Here is an 8584-nt window from a genome sequence, read left to right as displayed (position 1 = left end):
TAAAGCCTTGTTGAGGCTTTTGATCCTTCCATGAGAAATTTGGATGATTTCTCCATGATGGATTATAGGTGTTTCCATAGGGTTCACCTAAGTAATTCACCTCTGCTATTGCAGGGTTCTCAGGATCATAAGCTTCTTCTTCATAAGATGCCTCTTGAGTACTGTTGGATGCAGCTTGCATTCCATGCAGACTCTGAGAGATCATATTGACTTGCTGAGTCAATATTTTATTCTGAGCCAATATGGCATTCAGAGTATCAACTTCAAGAACTCCCTTCTTCATAGGCGTCCCATTGCTCACAGGACTCCTTTCAGAAGTGTACATGAACTGGTTATTAGCAACCATGTCAATGAGTTCTTGAGCTTCTGCAGGCGGTTTCTTTAGGTGAATGGATCCACCTGCAGAAGTGTCCAGTGACATCTTTGATAGCTCAGATAAACCATCATAGAATATATCCAGGATGGTCCATTCTGAAAGCATGTCAGAAGGACACTTTTTGGTCAACTGTTTGTATCTTTCCCAAGCTTCATAGAGGGATTCACCTTCTTTCTGTCTGAAGGTTTGAACATCAGCTCTAAGCTTGCTCAGCTTTTGAGGAAGAAAGTACTTGGCTAAGAAAGCCGTGACCAGCTTATCCCAAGAGTTCAGGCTGTCTTTGGGTTGAGAATCCAACCATAATCTGGCTCTGTCTCTTACAGCAAAAGGGAAAAGCATGAGCCTGTAGACTTCAGGATCTACTCCATTAGTCTTAACAGTATCACATATCTGCAAGAATTCAGTTAAGAACTGAAAAGGATCTTCAGATGGAAGTCTATGAAACTTGCAGTTCTGCTGCATCAGAGAAACTAATTGAGGTTTCAGCTCAAAGTTGTTTGCTCCAATGGCAGGAATGGAGATGCTTCTTCCATGTAAATTGGAATTAGGTGCAGTAAAGTCACCAAGCATCTTCCTTACATTATTATTATTTTCGGCTGCCATCTCCTCTTCCTGTTCGAAAATTTCTGAAAGGTTATTTCTGGATTGTTGCAATTTAGCTTCTCTTAATTTTCCCTTTAGAGTCCTTTCAGGTTCCGGATCTGCTTCAACAAGAATATTCTTGTCCTTGCTCCTGCTCATATGACAAAGAAGAGGACACAGAAAAATAATAATAATAATAATAATAATAGAGATCCTTTATACCACAGTATAGGGATCTCTGTGTGAGTAGAAGAAGAGGGGGAGACAAAGAATGTAATATAATGGAAGAAACACAACTGTGAGGAGGGTTGAGATGTGAGATGAGATGTTAGTAGATGAATAAATAAATAGAATAAGATGGGAGAGGAGGAATTTTCGAAAATAATTTTTGAAAAAGAGTTAGTGATTTTTGAAAATAGTTTTTGAAAAATGTTAGTAATTTTCGAAAATTAAGATTTAAAAATTAAAAATTAAAATAATTAATAAATTAAAAAGAAATTTTGAAAAAGGGGGAAGATATTTTCGAAAATGAGAGAGAGAGAGTTAGTTAGGTAGTTTTGAAAAAGTTAAGAAACAAACAAAAAGTTAGTTAGTTAGTTGAAACAAATTTGAAAATCAATTTTGAAAAGATAAGAAGTTAGGAAGTTAGAGAGGATATTTTTAAATCAAATTTTTGAAAGAGATAAGAAGATATTTTTGAAAAGATATGATTGAAATTAGTTTTGAAAAAGATTTGATTTTTAAAATCACAATTAATGACTTGATTCATAAGAAATCACAAGATATGATTCTAGAATTCAAAGTTTGAATCTTTCTTAACAAGCAAGTAACAAACTTCAAATTTTTGAATCAAAACATTAATTGATTATGTTATTTTCGAAAATTTGATATAAAAATAAGAAAAAGATTTTTGAAAAATATTTTTGGAATTTTCGAAAATAACTAAGAATTTTGAAAAAGATTTGATTTTTGAAAAAGATTTTGAAAAAGATAAGATTTTCAAACTGAAAATTTGATTTGACTCATGAGAAACAATTTGATTTTAAAAATTTTTGAAAAAGTCAATCCAAATTTTCGAATTTGATGAGAGAAAATGGGAAAGATATATTTTTTTTTATTTTTGAAATTTTTATGATGAGAGAGAAAAACACTAAAAAGATGCAATGCATGAAATTTTTAGATCAAAACATGTGATGCATGCAAGAATGCTATGAATGTCAAGATGAACACCAAGAACACTATGAATGTCAAGATGAACATCATAGACACAATTTTGAAAAACTTTTAATGCAAAGAAAACATGCAAGACACCAAACTTAGAATTCTTTAATGCTTAGACACTAAGAATTCAAGAATGCATATGAAAAACAATAAAAGACACAAAACAAAAAATCATCAAGATCAAACAAGAAGACTTACCAAGAACAACTTGAAGATCATAAAGAACACTATGAATGCATGAGAATTTTCGAAAAATGCAAGATGCACATGCAATTGACACCAAACTTATAACATGACTCAAGACTCAAACAAGAAACATGAAAAATATTTTTGATTTTTATAATTTTCTAATTTTTTTGTATTTTTTTTTTCAAAAATTATTTGTAAAAGAAAAAAATAAGGATTCCAAAATTTTTAATATGAATTCCAGAAATCTTGCCATGTTAGTCTAAAGCTTCAGTCCAGGAATTAGACATGGCTCACTAGCCAGCCAAGCTTTCAATGAAAGCTCCGGTCCAAAACACTAGACATGGCCAATGGCCAGCCAAGCTTTAGCATGTAACTCAGACATGACACGTCTAACATGCCCTACAGTCGTATTAGACATGGCTTTACAGCCAGCCATGCTTCATGAAACACTAGAATTCATTCTTAAAAATTCTGAAGAAAAATATATTTTTTAAAACAATTTTTTATTTTAAAATTTTTTTTTTTCGAAAACAAAGGAGAAAATTTTGAAAGATTTTTGAAAAAATTTTTTGAAAAGAAAATAAAAAGAAAATTACCTAATCTGAGCAACAAGATGAACCGTCAGTTGTCCAAACTCAAACAATCCCCGACAACGGCGCCAAAAACTTCGTGCACGAAATTGTGATGTCTAGGCTCGAACAATCCCTGGCAACGTGAGCAACTTGGTACGCGTAATCGTGATTACACTTTAATTATGTAAAATTCATGGCTCTTTCTTTCCCTGGCAATGGCGCCAAGAACATGGTGCCAATACCATGGTTCACAACTTCGATACAACTAACCAGCAAGTGCACTGGGTCGTCCAAGTAATACCTTACGTGAGTAAGGGTCGAATCCCACGGAGATTGTTGGTATGAAGCAAGCTATGGTCACCTTGCAAATCTCAGTCAGGCAGATATGAATTGATAATGATGTTTTTGAATAATAAATAATAAAATAGGGATAGAGGTACTAATGTAAATCATTGATAGGAATTTCAGATAAGCGAATGGAGATGCTTTTCGTTCCTCTGAACCTCTGCTTTCATGCTATCTTCATCCAATCAGTCTTACTTCTTTCCATGGCTGGCTTTATGCAAGGGCATCACCGTTGTCAGTGGCTACATCCCCTCCTCTCAGTGAAAAATATGCTCACATGCTCTATCACAGCACGGCTAATCATCTGTCGGTTCTCGATCATGCTGGAATAGGATTCATCCTCCTTTTGCGTCTGTCACTAACGCCCAACAATCGCGAGTTTGAAGCTCGTCATAGTCATTCAATCATTGAATCCTACTCGGAATACCACAGACAAGGTTTAGACTTTCCGGATTCTCTTGAATGCCGCCATCATTCTAGCTTACGCCACAAAGATTCCGGTTAAGAGATCTAAGAGATATTCATTCTAGCTTATTTCATGTAGAACGGAAGTGTTTGTCAGGCACGTGCTCATAGGGGAGAATGGTGATGAGCGTCACACATAATCATCACCTTCATCACGTTCTTGGGTGCGAATGGATATATTAGAAGCGAAATAAGATGAATTGGATAGAAAACAGTAGTACTTTGCATTAATCTTTGAGGAACAGCAGAGCTCCACACCTTAATCTTTGGAATGTAGAAACTCTACCGTTGAAAATACATAAGTGAAAGGTCCAGGCATGGCCGAGATGGCCAGCCCCCAAAACATGATCACAGGATCAAAATACAATCCAGGATCCAGGATGGTCAAAAGGACGTCTAATACAATAGTGAAAGGTCCTATTTATAATAAACTAGCTACTAGGGTTTACATGAGTAAGTAATTGATGCATAAATCCACTTCCGGGGCCCACTTGGTGTGTGTTTGGGATGAGCTTGAGTGTTGCAAGTGTAGAGGTCCTTCTTGGAGTTGAACGCCAGTTTTTGTGCCAGTTTGGGCGTTCAACTCTGGTTTTGGCTCCTTTTCTGGCGCTGGACGCCAGATTTGGGCAGAAAGCTGGCGTTGAACGCCAGTTTACGTCGTTTATTCTTGGCTAAAGTATGAACTATTATATATTTCTGGAAAGCCCTGGATGTCTACTTTCCAAAGCAATTAGAAGCGCGCCATTTCGAGTTCTGTAGCTCCAGAAAATCTACTTTGAGTGCAGGGAGGTCAGAATCCAACAGCATCAGCAGTCCTTCTTCAACCTCTGAATCTGATTTTTGCTCAAGTCCCTCAATTTCAGCCAGAAAATACCTGAAATCACAGAAAAACACACAAACTCATAGTAAAGTCCAAACATATGAATTTAACATAAAAACTAATGAAAACATCCCTAAAAGTAACTAGATTCTACTAAAAACATACTAAAAACAATGTCAAAAAGCGTATAAATTATCCGCTCATCACAACACCAAACTTAAATTGTTGCTTGTCCCCAAGCAACTGAAAATCAAATAGGATAAAAAGAAGAGAATATACTATAAATTCCAAACTATCAATGAAACATAGCTTCAATCAGATGAGCGGGACTTGTAGCTTTTTGCCTCTTGAATAGTTTTGGCATCTCACTCTATCCATTGAGGTTCAGAATGATTGGCATCTATAGGAACTCAGAGTTCAGATAGTGTTATTGATTCTCCTAGTTCAGTATGGTGATTCTTGAACACAGCTTCTTTATGAGTCTTGGCCGTGGCCCTAAGCACTTTGTTTTCCAGTATTACCACCGGATACATAAATGCCACAGACACATAATTGGGTGAAACTTTTCAGATTGTGACTCAACTTTGCTAAAGTCCCCAATTAGAGGTGTCCAGGGTTCTTAAGCACACTCTTTTTTTGCTTTGGACCTTGACTTTAACCGCTCAGTCTTAAGTTTTCACTTGACACCTACACGCCACAAGCACATGGTTAGGGACAGTTTGGTTTAGCCGCTTAGACCAGGATTTTATTCCTTTAGGCCCTCCTATCCACTGATGCTCAAAGCCTTGGGATCCTTTTTATTTGCCCTTGCCTTTTGGTTTTAAGGGTTATTGGCTTTTTCTGCTTGCTTTTTCTTTTTCTTATTTTTCTATTTTTTTTTCGCCTATAAATTTTTTTTTCTGCAAGCTTTGTTCTTTGCTACTTTTTCTTGCTTCAAGAATCATTTTTATGATTTTTCAGATTATCAAATAACATGTCTCCTAGTCATCATTCTTTCAAGGGCCAACATATTTAACATTCTTAAACAACAACTTCAAAAGACATATGCACTGTTCAAACATTCATTCAGAAAACAAGAAGCATTGTCACCACATCGATATAATTAAACTAGGTTCAAGGATAAATTCGAAACTCATGTACTTCTTGTTCTTTTGAATTAAAATAGTTTTTATTTTAAGAGAGGTGATGGATTCATAGGACGTTCATAACTTTAAGACAAAGTTACTAACTATTAATGATCATGTAATGAAGACACAAACACAGATAAGCACATAATCATAGAAACGAAAAACAGAAGAAACAAGAACAAGGAATGAATCCACCTTAGTGATGGTGGCGTTTCCTTCTTGAGGAACCAATGATGTCCTTGAGCTCTTCTATGTCTCTTCCTTGTCTTTGTTGCTCCTCCCTCATTGCTTTTTGATCTTCTCTTATTTCATGAAGCATGATGGAGTGCTCTTGATGTTCCACCCTTAGTTGTCCCATATTGGAACTCAATTCTCCTAGGGAGGTGTTGATTTGCTCCCAATAGTTTTGTGGAGGAAAGTGCATTTGAGGCATCTCCGGGATCTCATGGTGATGAGCTTCATACGCCTCTTGAGCTCCATGAATGGGCTCTCTTGCTTGCTCCATCTTCTTCTTAGTGATGGGCTTGTCCTCTTTAATGAGGATATCTCCCTCTATGTCAATCCCAGCCGAATTGCATAGGTGGCAAATGAGGTGAGGAAAGGCTAACCTTGCCATGGTGGAGGACTTGTCAGCCACCTAGTAGAGTTCTTGAGGTATAATCTCATGAACTTCCACCTCTTCTCCAATCATGATGCTATGGATCATGATGGCCCGGTCTATAGTAACTTCAGACCGGTTGCTAGTGGGAATGATTGAGCATTGAATGAACTCCAACCATCCTCTAGCTACAGGCGTGACGTCCAATCTTCTTAGTTGAACTGGCTTGCCTTTGGAGTCAATCTTCCATTGAGCTCCTTCTACACATATGTCCATAAGGACTTGGTCCAACCTTTGATCAAAGTTGACTCTCCTTGTGTAGGGGTGTGCGTTCTCTTCCATGTTTGGCAAGTTGAACGCCAACCTCACATTTTCCGGACTAAAATCCAAGTATTTCCCCCGAACCATTGTAACATAGTTCTTTGGATCCGGGTTCTTACTTTGATCATGGTTCTTGGTGATCCATGCATTAGCATAGAACTCTTGAACCATTAGGATGCCGACTTGTTGGATGGGATTTGTTAGAACTTCCCAACCTCTTCTTTGAACTTCATGTCGGATCTCCGGATACTCATTTCTTTTGAGTTTGAAAGGGACCTTGGGGATCACCTTCTTCTTGGCCACAACATCATAGAAGTGGTCTTGATGGGCTTTGGAGATGAACCTTTCCGTCTCCCATGACTCGGAGGTGGAAGCTTTTGTCTTCCCTTTCTCCTTTCTATAGAATTCTCCGGTCTTAGGTGCCATCAATGGTAATGGAAAAACAAAAAGCTTATGCTTTTACCACACCAAACTTAGAATCTTGCTCGCCCTCGAGCAATAAAAGAAAGAATAGATGAAGAAAAAGAAGAAATATGGAGAGGGAGAGGGAGATGTGGTTTCGGCCAAGAGGGGTGTAGAGGGGTGTGTTGTGTGAATTTGATGAAGAATGGAGGGCTTTATATAGGGAAGGGAGGGGGGTTAAGGTTCGTCCATATGGGTGGGTTTGGGTGGGAAATTGGTTTTGAATTTTGAAGGTAGGTGGAGTTTATGAGGTAGATTTATGGGGAAGAGTGGATGGATGTGAGTGGTGAAGAGGTGATGGGGAAGAGAGTTTGAGGTGATTGGTGAAGGGTTTTGGGGGAGAGTGTTTATGGGGTTGTGTGAAAGAGAGTGGTGAGAAGAAGTAAGTGGAGGTAGGTGGGGATCCTGTGGGGTCCACAGATCCTGAGTGGATCCTGTGGGGTCCACAGATCCTGAGTGGATCCTGTGGGTCCACAGATCCTGAGGTGTTCAAGGATTTACATCCCTGCACCCATTAGGCATGTAAAAATGCCTTTGCACCCAACTCTGGGCGTTCAGCGCCAGGTTGGTGGCCATTTTGGGCGTTCAACGCCCATTTGTGTGCCATTTCTGGCGTTGAACGCCAGAACCATGCCTGTTCTGGCGTTCAGCGCCCAGAAGCTACCCATTTTGGGCGTTCAGCGCCAGAACCATGCTCTGTTCTGGCGCTAAACGCCAGACAGATGCTCCTCCAGGGTGTGATTTTTCTTCTGCTGTTTTTGATTCCGTTTTCAATTTTTATATTCATTTTGTGACTCCACATGATCATGAACCTACAAAGACATATAACTAAGAAAAATATAGTTAGATAAATAAAAATTGGGTTGCCTCCCAACAAGCGCTTCTTTAATGTCAATAGCTTGACAGTGGGCTCTCATGGAGCCTCACAGATGTTCAGAGCATTGTTGAAACTCTCCAACACCAAACTTAGAGTTTGGATATAGGAGTTCAACACCAAACTTAGAGTTTGGTTGTGGCCTCCCAACACCAAACTTAGAGTTTGACTGTGGGGGCTCTGGTTGACTCTGCTTTGAGAGAAGCTTTTTCTGCTTCCTCTCCATGGTTGCAGAGGGAGATCCTTGAGTTTTAAACACAAGGGAGTCCTCATTCCATTGAAGGACTATTTCACCTCTGTCAACATCAATCACAGCTCTTGCTGTGGCCAGGAAAGGTCTTCCTAGGATGATAGATTCATCCTCTTCCTTTCCAGTACCCAGGACTATAAAATCAGCAGGGATGTAAAGGCCCTCAACCTTTACTAACACGTCCTCTACTTGTCCATAAGCCTATTTTCTGGAATTATCTGCCATCTCTAATGAGATTTTAGCAGTTTGCACCCCATAGATTCCCAGTTTCTCTATTACAGAGAGGGGCATGAGGTTTATTCCTAAACCAAGGTCACATAGAGCCTTAAAGATCATGGTGCCTATGGTACAGGGTATTATGAACTTTCTAGGATCCTGTCTC

At 38.6% G+C, this 8584-nt stretch overlaps 1 non-coding gene across 1 annotated transcript; it reads left to right on the top strand.

Moving 5' to 3' along the window:
• The first annotated feature begins 475 nt into the window (after window positions 1-475).
• Window positions 476-583, top strand: LOC112773651 (small nucleolar RNA R71). Its single transcript, XR_003188190.1, has one exon. It is a non-coding gene; the product is annotated as a small nucleolar RNA R71 (small nucleolar RNA).
• The last annotated feature ends 8001 nt before the right edge of the window (window positions 584-8584 follow it).

Source organism: Arachis hypogaea, chromosome 18 (genome assembly GCF_003086295.3).
Source record: "Arachis hypogaea cultivar Tifrunner chromosome 18, arahy.Tifrunner.gnm2.J5K5, whole genome shotgun sequence".
Classification (NCBI taxonomy): Eukaryota; Viridiplantae; Streptophyta; class Magnoliopsida; order Fabales; family Fabaceae; genus Arachis; species Arachis hypogaea.
The sequence above is the reverse complement of the archived record's forward strand: the minus strand, read 5'-3'. Positions and strand labels throughout refer to the sequence as shown.